Raw genomic sequence first — 20875 nt, forward strand, 5'->3', positions numbered from 1 at the left:
TTCCAGTGAATTAAAGGAAAACATCTGAAATCTAATAATAGATATGTGGATGTCAGTTAAGTTTCGCTGTTTGAAGATCTATTAACTCATTTTCTACTTTTGACAAATGTACAGATTAGACTTCTAACTTGTAAAATAAAAACATATTGCCTTTAAGTTAAAAAAAAAACCCATTAAAAAAACATGGATATATTACTGGGCTGGCTAAAAAGTTTTTCCTGTAAGATGTTATGGCAAAATCCAAACAAACTTTTTGGCCAACACAATGTTTTGAAACTCTCAAATAATGCAAGGGAAATCCCAATAATATGAATTACTAATGATTAAAATAAATGGTAAGTTGAGGAAAGGGACCTCCTTCATCCAAGAGTTTTATAACAGTCAAGGTTATCCATCTGCATGAAATAGTTTTTCCAGATCTAGTCAGAGACTGCTTCAACCCTTTGTCTTTATTGTGCTGAACAGAGAATACACAATTAAAGTTTAAAAGTCAACTAACTGGATGGTGAGAATAAATAATAATAGTTAACATTTATTGAGAATTTAAACTGTAAAATAAATATCATTTAATTCTGTGATGCACAGAATTATATAATATATAGTTATGTTTCTTCCTTCATTTACAGTAAAACCCTTTAACAGATAAAAGGAATTGAGAATATCTTCACATCTGGTAACAATGATTTCTGGAATTTCTTCATACTAGTAACAATGATTTCTACAGAAGGAGAAACTAAATGATCACGTATCCAGCATATGACTTAGAAATAAACAGGTTACACATACATTTATTAAAACCAGGAAGGGCTAAAAGTTTGCTGAATGAAAAAAATGAGTATAACAAAAATAAAACATGGAAGTCATTATATTATTAAAAGATCTTACTTATTGAATCTTAAGTATAATAAAGCAAAAAGTATTCGCTATATAGAAGAAAGCAATTATATGGTCTAAATGAAGTTAATATAGCTTAGCTTAAAGCTGTTTTTCCACACTATGTTAAAAACATCCAATTCTGTTTCTTTAACTCAGAATGTACCTGCCATGATGTTCTTAAAAATATATTATTAGAAGTAGGATGTCTTTTAGTTCAGAATAAATATACATCACACATCATATGGTACAGAGGCTAGAATCTATAAGGTGTCATTTAAGATCGAGTAATTTGCTAAATGTCACATTAGTAGGTTGAAAAGATAATCCAACTTTATACTAATTCAAATGACTTAAAAGGCATATTGAATGGGTTGAATGGTGGGCTGTCCCCAAAATGTATGTCCATGTTCCAATATTACCTTACATGGAAAAAGGGTTTTTGCAGATCTGATTAAGCAAATATCCTGAGAGGAAGAGCCTGCCTTGGGTTATTTGGGTGGGCCCTAAATGCAATCACACATACCCTTATAAAACACATACAGAGGAAAAGGTGATATGAAGACTGGCAGAGACTAGAGAAGATGCGGCCATAAGCCAAGGAAAGCAAGGAATGCCTGGAGCCCCAGAAGATGGAAGAAGCAAGGAATGGCGTGTCCCTGGAGCTTGTGGAGAGAGCATGGCCTTACAGACACCTTGGTTTCAGACTTCTAGCCTCCAGACTGAGAGAATAAATTTCTGCTGTTTTAAGTCACAAAGTTTGGGATAATTTATTACGGCAACCACAGGAAGTTAATACAGTATCATTGTGAATTTTGTTATTGTTTTTAACATGCATACTGGAGAGCAAAAATGTACATACTGATGCTGTTTAACATCACACACGTTGTGCTTCATATTCTTAGTGATGGAATGACACAATTCTGTGGCAGAACGAACACCAGGACAGGAACAAAGAGAACACATGTCTACTTCTAATGCTGCTCCTAGTAACAGTATAACTCAGGACAAGTCATATAACCATTTAGGATTCTTTCCTCATCTGCTAAATGAGTAGACTGTTTTCAATAACTAAGTTTTTCCCAGCTCTAAACTTTAGGCAACCTTTAAAGTTCCCCAAAGGAATAAAAGTGGAGAGTAAACATTTTTATGATAAAAATAAAGATATTAAAATTGTAACACTGGACAGTTTGATCAACTGAAATCTGCCAGTAGACTGTAAGATTCACAGGATTGCACAAATTTATAAACAGGAATTATTAAATATTCATCATATGTGAAATTCTCCATAAAATATTAACTTTTACAAACATTCATGTAACACCAGTTATATGTCCAGAAATGTGTCAGGCTCCATGTAATATAATAGAAAAAAAGTCTGAATGGTTTATAGAAACTGAACTACTACCTATTATATGGCCATTAAAAAAGTTAATACACTTAAAACACTTAAACAGTGCTAGGCATAGTAAGAGATCAATAAATATTAACTTTATTACCTAAAATAAATCTCATTTTTTCTTGAGTGCCTTCTATCAATAAGAAGAACCTTATAGCGCTTTAAGATAATATTAGGAGGGTTATGCAGTAACAAAATTTTTAAAAGCTTAACTATCTGATTTTTATTCATGACAACCATTTTTATTCCTTCAAAACATAACACTTCCAATCAATTCTGTTTCCTTTTTACTGAAAGAACTTTTCATAATGACTGCAGTACTGAAGTATAATTTAGAAGCAGTCTCTAAAACTGGAAGTAACGTTCATCTAAATATGCCTGCCAAGTTTAAAAATGTATTAGGAGTTAAATTGAAACATGTTGAAAATGACTCATTGTGGACCAGAATATACACTGTAGGAAATAAGAGCTCATTTACAAGTGGGAGAAATACACTCACACTTCATCTGTGGTAATTCTCTGGACTTTCCTTCCAGTAAACATCATATTTTAAAATAATTGTGGAAAATATCTTACTTTTAACTGAAGTTTTTATGAGTTGATTTAGTCAGCTGGCATTCCAACTTTTTACACGTATCTTTTTTTGGACACAGATATATTTACCAAATGTAAATCTATGAAAATATCCCCCTAAGCAACAGAGCAGCAGCCTATAAAGAAAGCTATATAAACGCACGTGTGTGCGCACACACACACACACCCACCCACACATACCCCTCTCTCTGATTCAATTCATATACATAATGACTGACCAACTACGACTCTGGATTTCTAAGAAAGCATCTTGAAAAATGTGCAGATATGTGATGATGTGTTTTCTTTCATTTACAAACACACATTATTGATAAGTCACCAGAAGAGAATGTGCTTTGAGTTCTTTTTCTAGTAACACTTACATATTTGTACTGATTCTACCTACTCTCTCTACTTGGGACCAAAAATTACAATTTGTGAGTCAGCTGGATAGATTTAGAAAAGATGATAGAACCCCCTCATCCTCCTCCACTCACCTCCACAAAAAAATAAAATAAAAGGTCTGCAAGATGAATGGATCTGAAACCTTGATCTTACTATCACCATATTCTCACTAAGCTAATTAACGAGCTACATACTGAACTATATCTTTGATCATGACTTAATGTGGCCTTAAGCTAGATTCAGTGAAAAAGTGCGCACTTTCCCTGTGGCAAATGTGATGCCTAAGTATTCTGGAGCATCTCTTCATTTTTATATATTGTCACGACAGAGGGATTCTCAAGGCCCTGAATTATTATTTTAAAACAGTTTTAATAAATGAATTATTCCAGAATAGTTTTAGATCTTAGGTTATTTTTCACTTAAAAACAAAATCTTTTGCATCTCTTTTGTTATGGCTGTGCTGGATCCTCGGGACGGCTCGAGGGCTTTCTTTAATTGCAGCGCATCGGCCTCTCCTGTTGTGTCCCCTTTTCCTCCTGCCCCCAATCCTTCCCAGCATCAGAGTCTTTTCCAATGAGTCAACTCTTCGCATGAGGTGGCCAAAGTACTGGAGTTTCAGCTTTAGCCTCATTCCTTCCAAAGAAATCCCAGGGCTGATCTCCTTCAGAATGGACTGGTTGGATCTCCTTGCAGTCCAAGGGACTCTCAAGAGTCTTCTCCAACATCACAGTTCAAAAGCATGGGCTCTAGAGCCTGCAGACAGTAGCCGGGTGCATGGCTCTAGAGCACACAGGCTTGGCTGCCCCACAGCATATGGAATCTTAGTTTCCTGACCAGGGAATGAATCTGTGTCCCCTGTCTTGTAAGGTAGATTCTTAATCACTGGATCACAATCACAGTCCCTATTTTTCCTCTTTAAATATCGGGAGTTACTTATTGTGAAAAGAATATAGTTTAATTTTTGACCCAAACTGTATTTCATTTCCTATATAATAGAGGGTCCATCACACTTAAAATTGCCAGAAAAGACACATTCAGTTGTCTGTCATCTTAAGAATTTATATTTTCCATTTTATGCTTCTTTGATGTTTGCTTTGTTATCTATTTATTGTTATAAAGTCTATGCTTTCTTTTTCTTTTCCCTTCTCCTCTGGCAATATGCAAGTATATTGTCTGTTTTCAGTTTAATTAATGTTTTCTTTCATAACTAATATGTTTAAATATATATTTGTTGATAATGCTATTGATTCTTATGAAGTTTGAGGAAATTATAATTATACAATATTATATATATTATATACACACTATTTTCCTCTCACCATCAATTCTCTAATTTTAGTCGCAAGTCACTATTTTTGCCTTTACTTATGTTAAATTATTATTTTTATGCTGTAGTTTCCCCTTAACTATTATGATTATAATGTGTTTTGAAACCAGAATGACAACAGTCATTATGATTTAATTTTACATTAAGTGTTCACTGCCAGTTCTTTTACACCTTAACATCTCAATGCATGAGTTCTTTGATTCTTCGGCTGTGGTGACATGCTTTAAAAGAGGCTTCAGTCGTGTTCGACTCTTTTGTGACCCCATGGACTGCAGCCCACCAGGTTCCTCTGTCCATGGAATTTTCTGACAAGAATATTGGAGTGGGTTGCCATTTTCTTCTCCAGGGGATCTTCCTGACTCAGGGATTGAACCTGAGTCTCCCATGTCTCCTGCACTGAAGGAGATCCTTTACCCTCTGAGCCATCGGGGAAGTGCAGGTTACACTTTTAAGTAGGTTTTTTTAAGGAGGGCCACATGGGTAACAGGTTTCCTGAGTCCTCATAGGACCAGTGACTTTTCATCACTCAGGATGCAAAAATGTCACCCCTCACATAGTTTCACATCCTTGAATCACACTCTCATTTTATCTCTCTCAAATAATTGCTCAGTTCAGTTCAGTTGCTCAGTCGTGTCCGACTCTGCGACCCCATGAATCGCAGCATGCCTGGCCTCCTGGTCCACCACTAACTCCTGGAGTTCACTCAGATTCACGTCCATCAAGTCCGTGATGCCATCCAGCCATCTCACCTTCTGTCGTCCCCTTTTCCTCCTGCCCCCAATCCCTCCCAGCATCAGAGTCTTTTCCAATGAGTCAACTCTTTGCATGAGGTGGCCAAAGTACTGGAGTTCCAGCTTCAGCATCATTCCCTCCAAAGAAATCCCAGGGCTGATCTCCTTCAGAATGGACTCTTTGGCTCTCCTTTCAGTCCAAGGGACTCTCAGGAGTCTTCTCCAACACCACAGATCAAAAGCAGCAATTCTTCGGTGCTCAGCCTTCTTCACAGTCCAACTCTCACATCCATACATGACCACTGGAAAAACCATAGCCTTGACTAGATGGACCTTTGTTGACAAAATAATGTCTCTGCTTTTGAATATACTGTTGAAGTTGGTCATAACTTTCTTCCAAGGAGCAAGCGTCTTTCAATTTCATGGCTGCAGTCACCATCTGCAGTGATTTTGGAGCCCAAAAAATAAAGTCTGACACTGTTTCCATTGTTTCCCCATCTATTTCCCATGAAGCGATGGGACCAGATGCCATGATCTTCGTTTTCTGAATGTTGAGCTTTAAGTCAATTTTTCACTCTCCCCTTTCACTTTCATTGAGAGGCTTTTGAGTTCCTCTTCACTTTCTGCCATAAGGGTGGTGTCATCTGCATATCTGAGGTTATTGATATTTCTCCCGGCAATCTTGATTCCAGCTTGTGCTTCTTCCAGCCCAGCATTTCTCATGATGTACTCTGCATAGAAGTTAAATAAGCAGGGTGACAATATACAGCCTTGATATACTCCTTTTCCTATTTGGAACCAGTCTATTGTTCCATGTCCAGTTCTAACTGTTGCTTCCTGACCTGCACACAGGTTTCTCAAGAGGCAGGTCAGGTGGTCTGCTATTCCCATCTCTTGCAGAATTCTCCACAGTTTATTGTGATCCACACAGTCAAAGGCTTTGGCATAGTCAATAAGGCAGAAATAGATGTTTTTCTGGAATTCTCTTGCTTTTTCCATGATCCAGCGAATGTTGGCAATTTGATCTCTGGTTCCTCTGCCTTTTCTAAAACCAGCTTGAACATCAGGGAGTTCACAGTTCACGTATTGCTGAAGCCTGGCTTGGAACATTTTGAGCGTTACTTTACTAGTGTGTGAGATGAGTGCAATTGTGCGGTAGTTTGAGCATTCTTTGGCATTGCCTTTCTTTGGGATTGGAATGAAACTGACCTTTTCCAGTCCTGTGGCCACTGCGGAGTTTTCCAAATTTGCTGGCATATTGAGTGTAGCACTTTCACAGCATCATCTTTCAGGATTTGAAATAGTTCAACTGGAATTCCATCACCTCTACTAGCTTTGTTCGTAGTGAGGCTTTAGTGAACGTCGACATTCTAGGAATCAGTGAACTAAAATGGACTGGAATGGGTGAATTTAACTCAGATGACCATTATATCTACTACTGTGGGCAGGAATCCCTCAGAAGAAATGGAGTAGCCATCATGGTCAACAAACGAGTCCGAAATGCAGTACTTGGATGCAATCTCAAAAACGACAGAATGATCTCTGTTTCCAAGGCAAACCATTCAATATCACAGTAATCCAAGTCTATCCCCCAACCAGTAATGCTGAAGAAACTGAAGTTGAATGGTTCTATGAAGACCTACAAGACCTTTTAGAACTAACACCCCAAAAAGGTGTCCTTTTCATTATAGGGGACTGGAATGTAAAAGTAGGAAGTCAAGAGACACCTGGAGCAACAAGCAAGTTTGGCCTTGGAATATGGAATGAAGCAGGGCAAAGACTAATAGAGTTTTGCCAAGAAAATGCACTGGTCATAGCAAACACCCTCTTCCAACAACACAAGAGAAGACTCTACACATGGACATCACCAGATGGTCAACACTGAAATCAGACTGATGATATTCTTTGCAGCCAAAGATGGAGAAGCTCTATACAGTCAACAAAAACAAGACCAGGAGCTGACTGTGGTCAGATCATGAACTCCTTATTGCCAAAGTCAGACTGAAATTGAAGAAAGTAGGCAAAACCACTAGACCATTTAGGTATGACCTCAATCAAATCCCTTATGATCATACAGTGGACGTGAGAAACAGATTTAAGGGACTAGATCTGATAGATAGAGTGCCTGATGAACTATGGACAGAGCTTTGTGACATTGCACAGGAGACAGGGATCAAGACCATCCTCATGGAGAAGAAATGCAAAAAAGCAAAATGGCTGTCTGGGGAGGCCTTACAAATAGCTGAGAAAAGAAGAGAGGTGAAAAATCAAAGGAGAAAAGGAAAGATATAAGCATCTGAATGCAGAGTTCCAAAGAATAGCAAGAAGAGATAAGAAAGCCTTTCTCAGCGATCAAGGCAAAGAAATAGAGGAAAACAATGGAATGGGAAAGACTAGAGATCTCTTCAAGAAAATTAGAGATACCAAGGGAACATTTCATGCAAAGATGGGCTCGATAAAGGACAGTAATGGTATGGACCTAATAGAAGCAGAAGATGTTAAGAAGAGGTGGCAAGAATACACAGAAGAACTGTACAAAGAAGATCTTCATGACCAAGATAATCAGGACGGTGTGATCACTCACCTAGAGCCAGACATCCTGGAATGTGAAGTCAAGTGGGCCTTAGAAAGCATCACTACAAATAATTGCTACCTTCTAAAAATTACTTTCTTTACTGCTTATTTACATGCATTCTGATTTACACCATAAGAATAAATTCTGCTGAGACAGAGACCTTTTGTTAAATCTTCAATTCCACTGTCAAGAAGTGCTTGCTTAAAACAAATGGTTAATAAATATTGTCAGGAACTTCCCTGGTGGTCCAGTAGCTAAGACTCTGACCTCCAATGCAGGGGACTCGGGTTTGACCCTTGGTAAGGGAGCTGGATCCCACACTGCCACCACTAGGACTCTCCATGCCACAACTGAGGATCCCATATGCTGCAACTAAGACTTGGGGTTGCCAAAGCAATCAACTAATCAATCAATATATTAAAAAAATTATACTGCTAAACAAATAAAGTATAAAATTATGGAAAGAGAAAATTAAGCTCAACCAGTATTTTGTTCCTTAGCAAATGACTTACTTATCCAGTCCAGATACTTCTAATAATGTTCCTTTAAGTTATATTTAACAACTTCACTTGGATGTACTGCACTGTTCTTCCTGTTCTCTCCACACCACCCAGAATGTGGTGAATTCTGCTAAACTGCAGATCCCTATCTCAGAAAGAATTTTCTTCTACTATATCTCTAAATATTTTTTCCTCTTCCATTTTGCTTTCTTATCCTGATACACTAACTTTCTCTTTTTAAAAAATTCTTCTTGATAATTCTCTGAACGTGGATATATTTTGTCTGTTCTCTATGTCTAATATCACTTCACTAAATGTTTGGATGACTTTTTCTCTTTCTGTTTTTGTTTTTGTATTAGTCTGTTTCTGATTTAGAAACCTTCCTTTTCAAATTATCAATTCAATGTTCTGGATTACCCTCCCTCCTTTTCCTATCTTCACTTTTTTCTTTAATTCCTTTCTAAGTTTTGTGCATCATCAGTTCAGTAGAGTTCAGTCGCTCAGTTGTGTCCAACTCTTTGTGATCCCACAAACTGCAGCATGCCAGGCTACCCTGTCAATTACAAACTCAAAGAGCTTACGCAAACTCATCTCCATGGAGTTGGTGATGCCATCCAATCATCTCATCCTCTGTCGTCCCCTTCTCTTCTTGGCTTCAATCTTTCCCAGCATCAGGGTCTTTTCAAAAGTCAGCTCTTCGCATCAGGTGGCCAAAGTGTTGGAGTTTCAGCTTCAACATCAGTCCTTTCAATGGATATTCAGGACTGATTTCCTTTAGGATGGACTGGTTGGATATCCTTACAGTCCAAGGGACTCTCAAGACTCTTCTCTACCACCACAGTTCAAAAGCAGCAATTCTTCGGCTCTCAGCTTTCTTTATAGTCCAACTCTCACATCCATACATGACTACTGGAAAAACCATAGCCTTGACTAGATGGACCTTTGCTGGCAAAGTAATGTCTCTGCTTTTTAATATGCTGTCTAGGTTGGTCATAACTTTCCTTCCAAGGAGCAAGGGTCTTTTAATCTCATGGTTGCAGCCACCATCTGCAATCCATCTGATTTTGGAGCCTCAAAAAATAAAGTCTGTCACTGTTTTCATTGTTTCCCCATCTATTTGCCATGAAGTGATAGGACTGGATGCCATGATCTTAGTTTTCTGAATATTGAGCTTTAAGCCAAATTATTCACTCTCCTCTTGCACTTTCATCAAGAGGCTCTTTAGTTTTTCTTCACTTTCTGCCATAAGGCTGGTGTCATCTGCATATCTGAGGTTATTGATATTTCTCCTGGCAAACTTGATTCCAATTTGTGGTTCATTCACCCCAGCATTTCTCACGATGTACTCTGCATATAAGTTAAATAAGCAGGGTGACAATTTACAGCCTTGAGATACGCCTTATTCAATTTGGAACCAGTCTATTGTTTCATGTCCAGTTCTAACTGTTGCTTCTTGACCTGCATACAGATTTCTCAGGGGTAGGTAAGGTGGTCTGGTAATCCCATCTCTTTAAGAATCTTCCACAGTTTCTTGTGATCCACACAGTGAAAGGCTTTGGCATAGTCAATAAAGCAGAAATAGATGTTTTTCTGGAACTCTCTTGCTTTTTTGATGATCCAACGGATGTCAGCAATTTGATCTCTGGTTCCTCTGCCTTTTCTAAAACTAGCTTGAACATCTGAAAGTTCACGGTTCACATACTCTAGAAGCCTGGCTTGGAGAATTTTGAGCATTACTGTGCTAGCCTGTGAGATGAGTGCAACTGTGCAGTAGTTTGAACATTGTTTCGCACTGCCTCTCTTTGGGACTAGAATGAAAACAGACCTTTCCAGTCCTGTGGCCACTGCTAAGTTTTCCAAATTTGCTGGCATATTGAGTACAACACTTTAGCAGCAGCATCTTTTAGGATTTGAAATAGTTCAACTGGAATTCCACTGCCTTCACTAGCTTTGCTTGTAGTAATGCTTCCTAAGGCCCTCTTGACTTCACATTCCAGGATGTCTGGCTTTAGGTGAGTGATCATATAATCGTGGTTATCTGGGTCATAAAGATCTTTTTTGTATAGTTCTTCGATGTATTCTTACCACCTCAATATCTTCTGCTTCTATTAGGTCCACATGATTTCTGTCCTTTATTGAGCCCATCTTTGCATGAAATGTTCCCTTGGTATCTCTAATTTTCTTGAAGAGATCTCTAGTCTTTCCCATTCTATTGTCTTCCTTTATTTCTGTGCATTGATCACTGAGGAAGGCTTTCTTATCTCTCCTTGCTATTCTTTGGAATTCTGCATTCAAATGGGTGTATCTTTCCTTTTCTCCTTTGCTTTTTCTCCTTTTCTTTCCTTTTCTCAGCTATTTGTAAGGTTTCCTCAGACAACCATTTTGCATTTTTGAATTTCCTTTTCTTGGGGACGGTCTTGATCCCTGTCTCCTGTACAATGGCATGTACCTCCATTAATAGTTCTTCAGACACTCTATCAGATCTAATCCCTTGAATCTACTTGTCACTTCTACTGTATAATTGTTAGAGATTTGATTTACATCATACCTAAATTGTCTAGTGGTTTTCCCTACTTTCTTTATGTCTGAATTTGGCAATAAGGAGTTCATGATCTGACCACAGTCAGCCCCTGGTCTTGTTTTTGCTGACAGTATAGAGCTTTTCCATCTTTGGCTGCAAAGAATATAATCAGTCTGATTTCAGTGTGGACCATCTGGTGATGTCCATGTGTAGAGTCTTCTCTTGTGTTGTTGGAAGAGGATGTTTGCTATGACCAGTGCGTTCTCTTGGCAAAACTGTGTTAGCCTTTGACCTGCTTCGTTTTGTACTCCAAGGCCAAATTTGCCTGTTATTCCAGGTATCTCCTGACTTCCTACTTTTGCATTCCAGGCCCCTATAATGAAAAGGACATCTTTTTTGTGTGTTAGTTCTAGAAGGTCTCGTAGGTCTTCAAAGAACTGTTCAACTTCAGTTTCTTCAGCATTACTGGTCAGGGCATAGACTTGGATTACTGAGATATTGAATGGTTTGCCTTGGAAATGATCAGAGATCATTCTGTCATTTTTGAGATTGTATCCAAGTTAAAAAAAAAAAAAGCTTATATTTTCTTTGAGATTACTGGTTAATTAAGGCACCAAGAAGGGCACAGTGATAGATGCTGTTGCAGTGTTTCCCAAATATGTATTTGAGGAATGAATAGCTCAGGATTATTTGGGGAGCTTTGTAGGAAATCCAAATTCCTGGGGACCCTCTACCAAGTAGAGGGAGGCAAAAAAAAAAAGTCTTCCCCAAAAACCCAAAAGTATCTCTCCAGGTAACTGAAATTCATCTAGATTTGGGAATTGCTGATACAGTAAAATCAAGTCTGGGGCACTCTTTCCAGCATTCAAACTGCCTTCATGATGGAAAGAGTCAAAATGAACATGGTAAGCTCTGATCAGTTGAAATTGATAAATATTTGTTGAGAATTCCTTATATCAAAGACACTGAATAGAGGCCTTATCTTACTAGAGAGGCAAAGATATCGAAGAGAAAAACCTCTGACCTCAAAAAAAACCCCCAACACTTCAGAGGGAAAGATTTGCAAATTAAACACAATTATAATGCTAGGAAATAGCAGAGATGTCAATATTTCTGACAGGAACTTAAGACATGCATGGAAGACAAGATCAGTGATTTCAGTCTCACCTCATGAATGTGCCTCTACCTGACAGGTGAAAGGTAAGATACATGAGAAAGGGAAAGAAAAGGTCATTCTTAGCAAAGAACACATATAAAAGGGTGAGCCAGGAAGCACCACACTCTTGCAGAATGTGAAAAGATCAACTAGTCCTGAGTATAAGGGGAGAATCAAAAGAAAGATCTGCAACAGCGAAGACAGGCAGGAAGTCTGTGAATGACTTTAAATGCTAAGTTGTGGGCAGTCTGGATGCCATTCTTCTGAATGACATGATCAGAGCTCTCAGTTTTAGAACATTATTCTTGAAGAATGAGTGATGAAAATAGGACTAAACTGAAAGTGGCAAGATGGTTCAGAGGCTATTATAAATAGTTCGGGCAAGAGAAAAGAAAGCTTTGACTAAAGCAGCGGCACCTGGGTTTAAGAGGAGGGACATGATTAGATATATTTAGAAATTAGAAATAACATGACATTTGTTTAGTTTAAGTGTTCAGAGAGGCCCTTCTGGACTATCTTATCATGATATACCTTGCCTGATCCATTATTCCTCCTCTAATCTAGTTCAGAGTAGTCATCAAAACACATAATTATAATAATTATGGATCTGTTTGGTTATTTTCCGTCTCCCTCAATTGACTCTCAGTAGGGGCAGTCTCCCTTCATGGATTTGTTTATGTACATCAACTTCTGGCACAGCAAATGGCACATGGTAGTTGTCAACAAACACTTCTTGGTTGAATAAAGGGAAGAGGAGTGAGAGGAAAAAAAAAAGGAGATGTGAACCACCAGCTCTCTTGTTCAAGTGCCTGGGCAAATAATGACATTAGTCAGAATGCAGAACTACGGGAGGAGAAACAGGTCTGGGCAAGAGGACTGACTGAGGGGGAAAGATGGAGCAATCAATTAAGAGGCTACTGTACACAATTACAACATGACACCAGTCAAGAAGTAACGAGAAGCTGACCCAGGATGATGGCAGCAGGAATGCAGAGGATTATACAGATATGATAGGGGGTTTAGAAGCTATGAAATTTAGCAAGATTACACAGAGGAACAAGGGGAAAGGATTATTATTCTGGAAGGTCAAACAGAAATAAATGACCTAAGAATGCTAGTATAGTTTATTGATGTGAGGTCAGCTAAAGCCACTTTTTGTTCTGGGATGGGTGAATGTGGGTGGAAGCTGAGTTTGTTTCAGAAATACTGAGTTTAAAGGTCCAGAAAAACATCGAGGTAAAAATGTCAATCACGTAGCTGGAAGTACAGTTTACAAAACATAAGGAAAGATACGGTTTGAGTTTAAAAGCACTTTTGGTCATTCCCTAAAGTGACAGTTAAAAGCTGAGCAGAAGAGATTCCAGAAAGAAGAGACATATATATGTATATGATCCAACATATCAATAAAAATAATCAAAAGTCATTAAAACAAAATGGAAAAGAAAACAAATGAACTGTTTCAGATTAAAGGAGACTAAGAGGCATGATAACTAAAAGTAGAGCATAATTTTGGATGGGATGTTGGGCCAGACAAAAAACTGTTATAAAAGGACATTATTGGGACAATGACAAAAATGGATACCAGTGTTATTATCAATGTTATCCTGAATTTGACAAATGTCCTGTGGTTGTGTAAGAGAATATTCTTATTCCTAGAAAATAAACTGTGAAGATGTAAAAGTATATGATGCATTAAACTATGCAGGACAGAAAAAATAATGCGTGGGGGAAGAAGGGAGAGAAAGAGGAGAGAGAGAGAGAATAAGAATAATAGAACAAATGTAGTTAAATGCTAGAAAGGGGAGGATCTAGATAAAAGACCTAAAGGAGTTCTTTGCATCATTCTTGTAGCTTTTGTGCACAAATGAAATTTGAAATAAGTTAAAAAAGAATAAGGACTAAGATAGAATGCTAAAGCCCAGTTTTGATTTGATAACATCAACAGTGAATTGATCCTCTGAGAGTGATATCCACTGAAAGTTATTCTGGCTTGAGGAGAGAAGAGGTTTATGCTGCCAGGAATGGAAACAGCTTTCTCTATATCAATTGTTCCATTTACACAATAAGATATGCTGATAACTCTAGTCTATTACTGTATAAAGATGTTCTGTCCCACGGACTAACAATACTGGCATCCATCATTAATTTTCCTAATATAGCTTTTTTTGTTGTTGTTTTTTGGCTGCAGAAGCCATCTAGTCCTCTGAGAAAAAACAGACTGACAGAAAACAGTATCTAATTGTTTTGTGCATGTGTGTGTTTTGACTTGCTGCATGAAAATACTAAAGATGTATTCTTTTGAGGAGGAGAATAGGTATATCACTTTAGAACCTGTAGTACCCTTTAAGCCCAATTATAAGCAACAAACTATCCATGACTGGCTACAGGACCCCCTGGGCCATTGTTTCTGGTGGGACAAGGAATTTCAGATCAGACCAATACCTTATAAAGAAAAAGAAAGATAGATGAGAGGTGGATAAAACAAAATCCATACACTGTGATCCAAATATGGGTTTTTCTTATCAGTTCTTTTCAAAGCCTTGTGTCTTGACCAAGAAGGAAGAAATAATTTTCATCTCAGCAATAAACTTCTTAATGCTTTCATGTACATGACATTATATACTACTAATTCCAAAGCCTTTACTAGGAAAGAAATAGAGTCACTTGTGGTAACTTAGGATGTGATGAAACCAGTTTAGAATATCCTATACAAGTGGCCAAATATATGTCAGATGGAACAGCAGCTTAAAAACTGAAAGAAAATTTGAGAACATGGAGCTTGACTGTTTCAATATAAATGAAACAAACCAATGGGCAAACAGAACATTTCAAAAAATAAGAGAAATCAAGTAATAAAACATAATCTTATAAACTTTGAAAAATCATCAGAGTAGCTTACAATTCATTGAGTTAGACAAGGCTGTGGTCCTAGTGTGATTAGATTGACAGTTTTCTGTGAGTATGGTCTCAGTGTGTCTGCCCTCTGATGTCCTCTTGCAACACCTACCATCTTACTTGGGTTTCTCTTACCTTGGCGTGGGGTATCTCTTCACGGCTGCGCCAGCAAAGCACAGCAGCTGTTATCAATAACCTCAGATATGCAGATGACACCACCCTTATGGCAGAAAGTGAAGAGGAGCTAAAAAGCCTCTTGATGAAAGTGAAAGAGGAGAGTGAAAAAGCTGGCTTAAAGCTCAACATTCAGAAAACAATCATGGCATCTGGTCCCATCACTTCATGGGAAATAGATGGGGAAACAGTGGAAACAGTGTCAGACTTTATTTTTTTGGGCTCCAAAATCACTGCAGATGGTGACTGCAGCCATGAAATTAAAATACGCTTACTCCTTGGAAGAAAAGTTATGACCAACCTAGATAGTATATTCAAAAGCAGAGACATTACTTTGCTGACTAAGGTCTGTCTAGTCAAGGATATGGTTTTTCTTGTGGTCATGTATGGATGTGAGAGTTGGACTGTGAAGAAGGCTGAGCGCCAAAGAATTGATGCTTTTGAACTGTGGTATTGGAGAAGACTCTTGCGGGTCCCTTGGACTGCAAGGAGATCCAACCAGTCCATTCTGAAGGAGATCAACCTTGGGATTTCTTTGGAAGGAATGATGCTGAAGCTGAAGCTCCAGTACTTTGGCCACCTCATGCAAAGAGTTGACTCATTGGAAAAGACTCTGATGCTGGGAGAGATTGGGGGCAGGAGGAGAAGGGGACGACCGAGGATGAGATGGCTGGATGGCATCACGGACTCGATGGATGTGAGTCTGAGTGAACTCCAGGAGATGGTGATGGACAGGGAGGCCTGGCGTGCTGCGATTCATGGGGTCGCAAAGAGTTGGACACAACTGAACTGAACTGAGCTTACAATTAAAGAGAGTACTTCGCACATTTTCAAAGAAAAAATAAAATACTAAAAATTATTTAAGAAGCATGAATTTATTGCATATTCTTTCTTTCATAGAGAAGTATGTCAAAAGAGTAATTTATTATGGGATTAAGAATCAAGAATTTCTGCATTCAAATAACAACTATGATGTGAACTAAACGTTATGTAACCAGGAAAACTAAGGATAATATGAATGAAATTACCACAGAATTTATTAAGTAAACAAAGTTTAAACACAGTATAAATAATTTTATTTCAAATTTCAACATCCTTTATCCCATCTCAAATGACAAAAAGACATTTATGGGCCTATTGAAGGAGCAAGGCAAGATTAAAAAACAAAGAAACAAAGATAAAACAATATAAGAATACGACAAAAGGTAGAATAAAGCCATGTCAAAACTGTTCTACTCTTGGGGATAAAGCACTGAATGGAAATTTAGGACAGCTGGCTGCTATATCAAGCTTTAAATTAGCCCAATATAACGTATGACTCTCTTAATCTACTCACTAGATCTCCTATTCCCTCTTATCTTCTGTCTTCTACAAGTGGAAAATCAGGACAAAATTCTACTATCACCATAGAAGTTGTAGGGATTGAAATCATAATGTCAAGTAATATTCACTTAACAATATCTACAAACTGAAAAAAAAATTCCAAAGACATCAAATCATAGCTAAAAAAAATCAAAATAACTATAACTGGAAAAGACTTTTAAAATTAACTCTGGAGAAGGCAACGGCAACCCACTCCAGTACTCGTGCCTGGAAAATCCCATGAACAGAGGAGCCTGGTAGGCTGCAGCCCATGGGGTCGCTAAGAGTCGGACACGACTGAGCGACTTCACTTTCACTTTTCGCTTTCATTCATTGGAGAAGGCAATATCAACCCACTCCAGTGTTCTTGCCTGGAGAATCCCAGGGACGAGGGAGCCTGGTGGGCTGCCGTCTATGGGATCACACAGAGTCGGACACAACCGAAGCAACTTGGCAGCAGCAGCTGGATTATAAACTTAAACTAAGATTCAAACACAGGCCTCTCCTGCAGGATCCCACAGATGTAACAGTGTATTCAAATTTACTGTGTTCACACTAATTGAGTTTAAAAATTTCCCCTTGGGGCAGAAAGAGTCCTCAGAGTGCTTATAGAGATTCAAAGCAACAGAAGGAGAGGTAATAACTATTCCTGCTCATGAAAGCTGGGCATTTGTTACTTATTAAATAAATTATGGAATTTGAATTGGGACATATAGAGGTCTTTTCTATGCCTGAGAAAAGCCCGATTTGTTTTTGTAGAAAATTAAAGTCTTGAGCAAAAAGCCTTTTTCATTCATGTTTGAAAGTGGCATACCACTTCCTTACATTTCTCTTTATAATAACACAGGTTGTTTAATCATTAAATGAAGCATTTGATAAAGTAAAACTTTCAACAAAAATGAAAAAGTTGTGATTAGTTATCCTTGACAGGAAAATTGTGTATAGACATGTCTCAGGCTTTACTTAAGCACGATTCAGGGAAATCGCAGTGCATGTAAATGAAACACATTTGTTTATTCTGATTTTGACACAAAGGAAGCCAGAGTAAAAACTCAACCTCTGAAAAATAAAACAAATATTTTTCCTAGGGTTTCAATATACACAAAACATATACACGATATTTCCAAAATATTCCTAGGCCAACTATACTCAAAAGAATTTCAGTGGATATTTAAATATATACAGAGAGAGTATCTTTTTCAAATATTGTGTTAAACAATAGGTTTTTATTTAAAAAAAAAAACAAACAGGAAAAGTGAACTACAGAGATTTTAAGATACAAAAATTGCTTGGGTTCACCATTCCTTTTACATGGTAACTTAATCAGTGTATTAACTCTTTCGAACTTGTTGTTACAGATAATTTCAGGATTAAAATGGACTTCAGGGACTTTCCTGGAGGTCCAGTGGTTAAGAATCTGCCCTGCAATGCAGGGGACATGGGTTTGATCCCTGGTCAATAAACTAAGATCCCACATGTTTCTGAGCAACTAAGTCTGTACGCCACAACTACAGAGTCCATGTGCCTCAGTGAAAAATCCTGCATGTGCCAAAACTAAGACCTGATGCAGCCAAATAACTAAATAAATACTTAAAAAAGGAGAGACTTTATAAATGCATCAAGCTACCCACTTGATACTTCAGTCCTTATAAACACAATCCTACCAAATGCTTAGCCAGCTGATGCCTGCACTTTTCTGCTGATGGAGAACATACTCGATGCCAAGGCATTTTGAAAAGCCCTATCAGAAAGCGTGGGCTTTCCTGGTAGCTCGGTTGGTAAAGAAACCGCCTGCAATGCAGGAGACCCTGGTTTGATTCCAGAGTCGGGAAGATTCGCTAGAGAAGGGATAGGCTGCCCATTCCAGGATTCTTGGGCTTCCATGGTGGCTCAGCTGGTAAAGAATCCGCCTGCAATGTGGGAGACCTGGGTTTGATCCCTGGGTTGGGATGGTCCCCTGGAGAAGGGAAAGGCTACCTACTCCAGTATTCTGGCCTGGAGAATTCCAGGACTGTATAGTCTATGGGGTCACAAAAAGTCGGACATGACTGAGAGACTCACTTTCACTTTCATCAGAAAGCTTATCTTTACTCTTTTTGTAATGTCTACTCAGTTGTTCTAATTCTACTACTTTAGACCTTACCAAGCGAGAAAAGTACCCTTCAACTATTTGTAGACAGTTATAATCTGGGCACTAACAGGATGTTTTCTAATCTGAGTAGGTTTGGTCAATTTCCTCTTAAGACCTTTGGTTTAGAGCTTGGGTGCCCAGAACCACCCAATGGATCACATTCTAGATATAACTTCTATTACCATAGAATAGTATCTCCATATGAAAACCTTCAAAGTTGTCCTTGTATTTTAATTCTAAGCTGATACAGAAATATTAATATCTCCTTTTCTATATTTTTTTATTTTTTAAATTATGAAAGTATGATAACACATTTACAGGAGACCTGGAAAATTATGAACAAGGTTCATGAAGAACAAGGTTACATACAGTCCCACTATTTAATATCTCCTTTTAATACACTTTCATTTTATTGAGCTTTGCACATGCTGACTTTTTTTTTTCCTCTTACAAACTGAAGGTTTGTGGCACCAAGCAAGTTCACCAGTGCCATTTTTCCAGTATCTGCTCACTTGCATATCAGTGTCACATTTTGGAGATTTCTCATAATATTTTAAACTTATTATATTTATTATAGTGATCTGGGATCAGTGATTTTTGATGTTACTACTGTAATTGTTTGGGGGCTTTAGAAATCTTGCCTATATAAGATAAACTATTTATAATATTCTCTGAACTATCTTCCTATTATTAACTTAGTACTACATTCATCACTCATTCTTCCAGGGTAATTATTCTAGAACTGGGAACTCTGATCATGTTATTCAACAGAATGGCATACAGACTGTACAGCTTAGTACTTAAAGTCATTTACAGACTCTCTTATCTTCTCAGGCTCTCTCCCCCTCCTTGGGCCTCCCTATTCCCTGAGAAACAACAATACTGAAATTACCCCTACGATGGCCTCCAAAGTGTTCAAGTGAAAGGAAGAGGCACACATTTCTCATTTTACATCAAAAGCTAGAAATGATTAAGCTTAGAGGCACACTGAAAGTTGCTATAGGTTGAAAGTTGATATAGGCTGAAAGTTAGGCCTCTTGCGCTGAAGAGTTAGCCAAGCTGTGGATGTAAAGGAAAAGTTCTTGGAAGGAAATTAAAACTGTGTCTCCAGTGAAGACAAAAATGATAAGAAAGTAAAACAGCCTTACTGCTGATGTGAAGCAAGTTTTAGTAGTCTAGTCAGATGATCAAACCAGCCAGCCACCATGTTCCCTTAAGCCAAAGCCTAATACAGAGCAAGGTCTTAAGTCTCTTCAATTTTTGGAAAGCTAAGAGAGGTAAGGAAGCTGCAGAAGAAAAGTCTGAAGCTTGAAGAGGTTGGTTCATGGGATCATGAAATTTAAGGAAAGAAGTCATCTCCATAACATAAAAGTGCAAGGCAAACCAGCAAGTGATGATGTAAAAGCTGTAGCAAGTTATCCAGATGATCTAGCTAAGATAATTAATGAAAGTGGCTACGCTAAACATAGATTATAAATGTAGATGGAATATCTTTCTATTGGAAGAAGATGCCACCTATGACTTTCATAGCCAGAGAGGAGAACTCAATGCCTAGTTTCAAAGTTTCGAAGAACAATCTGACTCTCTTGTTAGGGGCTAATGAAGCTGGCGACTTTAAGGTGATGCCAATGCTCATTTACTGTTCTGAAAATCCTAGGTGGCCTAAGAATTGTGCTACATCTACTCGACTTGTGCTCTATAAGGGGAACAGCAGAGTCTGGATGACCCTGTTCTGTTTATAACATGGCTAACTGAATATTTTAAACCCACTGCTGAGACTGACTGCTAAAAAAAAAAACCCTTTTCAAAAGATTACTACTCAATGACAATGTATTTAGTTAACCAACAGTTCTAAGGATGGATGCACAATGACATGAATGCTGCTTTCATGTCTGCTAACACATAACATAATTGATTCTATAGTCCATGGGTCAAGGAGTTATTTCAACTTCCATGTCTTTCATGGTAAAAATAATCATCTGCTGATGATTAGCAATTTCACTCTTAGCTATTTATACGAGAGAAATAGAAACATATACCCACAAAAGACGTGTATACCAACATTCATAGCAGCTTTCCTCATAGTAGCACCAAACTGGGAGAAAAACAAACATCCACTGAGAGGTGAATGAATAAACAAACTGAATATTCATGCCCAGCAAGTTAAGAAATGAACTACTGGTATAACATAAAATGGAGGAAAACATACAATGTTGAGTGAAAGAACTGAGACACAAAAGGGTATACACTGCA

The 20875-nt window shown here is 37.9% G+C and overlaps 1 protein-coding gene across 2 annotated transcripts in view; it reads right to left on the reverse strand.

The window, feature by feature from the left end:
• PIBF1 (progesterone immunomodulatory binding factor 1) overlaps positions 1-20875 on the reverse strand; it is a 229464-nt gene that overhangs the window by 128211 nt on the left and 80378 nt on the right. The window lies entirely within an intron of this gene.

This window comes from Capra hircus, chromosome 12 (assembly GCF_001704415.2).
Source record: "Capra hircus breed San Clemente chromosome 12, ASM170441v1, whole genome shotgun sequence".
NCBI classification, from domain to species: Eukaryota; Metazoa; Chordata; class Mammalia; order Artiodactyla; family Bovidae; genus Capra; species Capra hircus.